The sequence below is a fragment of the Penaeus japonicus genome, unplaced genomic scaffold (assembly GCF_977035675.1).
Source record: "Penaeus japonicus unplaced genomic scaffold, GWHDUDI00000001_assembly GWHDUDI00000002, whole genome shotgun sequence".
NCBI lineage: Eukaryota > Metazoa > Arthropoda > Malacostraca > Decapoda > Penaeidae > Penaeus > Penaeus japonicus.
This window is the reverse complement of record NW_028234404.1, coordinates 17,159,420-17,161,919: the sequence shown is the minus strand read 5'-3', so window position 1 is coordinate 17,161,919 and position 2,500 is coordinate 17,159,420.

Here is a 2,500-nt window from a genome sequence, read left to right as displayed (position 1 = left end):
CATTTATATCATAATAATGACTATAATAATCATTATTAATGTTATCAAATTTCTTAATACCATTATCAGTCATCATGTTATTTTGCCTATGTGTATGTACCACAGTTACGCTTTCTATTTCTCGTTCTCAAACCTACAGCAATGTACATAAAAAATATGAATGTGTAAATAGTTCACTTGTGGGGGCAATGTACTTAGAAAATATATTCTGAACTATAGCTGCGTAACTCTTCTCTTAAATGTGTGGACGCGGAAAGAAAATGTAATTCAATATTATGTGCACATTTGCAGTTCTCTCTCTCTCTCTCTCTCTCTCTCTTTCTACATTCATCTCCCTCTCCCTAAATCCCCCCTTCTCTCTCTCTCTCTCTCTGTCTCTTTCTTTCCCACCCTCTCTCTCTGTCCCTTTTTCTCTCCCACCCCCTCTCTCTCTCTCTCTTTCTGTCTCCATCCTCCCTCTCCCTCTTTCTCAAGAAGTCTCATATTTCAAATCAGAGAAAATCGCATCTATGTTTTGAGTTATATTTTAGTTGTATTGAGTGGGTTATTTTTTGAGAAACTTGAAGGACATTGCATGGTCTTCTATAGACAACATAAGAAATTAGGGACAATATTTAGTGCCAGGAAAAAGGTCTTGATATTTTAAGTAGGAATATTTTGATTGCGTTTTTTTAGCTCTTTATTCTATATTGCATGTTCTAAAATGTGTCTTACATGATAATCAATTATTTTAACTCACTGTTTCTCATTTTTTGTTTTACTTAATTCTAAATATTATTTCCAAGTTTGCATTATTACAAGTCAGCACAGCATGTATAATTTTTACATTTTGTTTTTTAATATTTATTGAAATATGATAATCTTATATGAAATATATAACATATATATTCATAATATTTTATCTCACCCTTCTTTGCTTATAACTTACAAAAGGTTTAAACTAATAACTAACGCACGGGTGTCTTGAATACATTAACATTTTTATGAAAGGGCTATATAAGCTCAAAATTAATCTTACCTCGACTGTGACTCACTGCATACAATGACGTGACATAAACCTGATATCGCTGTATGTTGGAATGATCTTCGTATATCATTTTATACTATTTCGTCGTTTCCTCGTGTGAATTTCTTCCTGTATATTTTCCTCCATTTATGCAAGGGTTGACAGCTATAGCCTCAGCCTCCAAATGATTTGCTTTTTCGAGGTTTAACAATGCTTCTGCGAATATAAACCTTCTGCTATTATCATGTCTACTTATATGACACTTGAGTGTTGGTCATCATTAACTTAAGTATCATAATGCTTTCCGCATCTTGTAGTTTTTATTGAATGCAAGACAAGGTATATCTAAGTCTATCTGTCCTGTCACTATACCTCCAATGATTTTTGTCTTTTCTTTAACGAAAGTAACTTGGTATAGTCACCGGTACAAAGTAAAGCGAAATTAGCCCCCCCTCCTCCTCACCTCCTCTTCCCACCTAGCCAATCAGGTCCCTTGCATTCGCTGCCCGGCTTGTATCCCACGAGAAACGGGATTGTGATTGGTCGCGGAAACACAGGGACGTGGATGGTTTCACCTGGCCTTGTGGTGGGGTCTCGCACGGTAGATCTGGTGGGGGAACTCTGCCCAGGGTGAATTAACACCAACCATCCTCCCCATACATGCCATACCACCCTCACTTCTCGCAACCAAGGATGATCGATAGATTTGCAAAGGCCTGTTTAAAACTGACAAGGTTAAATACCATGATAACATTGCTTGTGCAACATAAGATTGCACGAAATATCATATCAACAGAGCTTTCGTAACGTAATATTGCTGAGATCGATCCTGTTTGCTGTGAAGTTTCTGAGTTGGTTAAAATGACTCTTACTAATATGCATATTTTCAGGGAATCACTTTGAAGCTTTAAGCAGTCTTCTTTTTTATATAGTTGTAAGATCAAAAATAAGTTTTAAGTCAATTTCGTGTACATTATTACAGTTACAAAAATATATGCTTTAGGTAATAAATTTATAAAATTAAATATTCTTACTACATAAATATATATATGCAAATGAATGATAGTATGAACCATTATAGTTATTAACATTATTATCATTATTAACATTTATGTAAATACCAATAATATTTTTGCTTCTACAGATAAACTGATTATTGTTATTGTTATTATCATCCCTATCATGGTTTGGGTTATCATTATTAATGTCATTAGCATTAGTTTTATCATTACTATATTATTCTGACCAATTTTCCAGATGATGATATATTAGTACAATCATCCTTAACAGCATTATCACTTGTGTAGTCCGGTGGGGAAAGACATCACCGGTTATGAGCCGGTGAGAAAGACAGACGTTCACTTGTCCTGGTCGTTGTTGGTGGCCCGATAGGCTGGAGTTCAGAGCTGTGTCCTGGTCACTGCCTGTTCTCCTTCTCTGTCTTTGATCCTTCTGTTCTGGGTTCCTTCTGCTGGTGTCCCTGTCGGTCCTTTT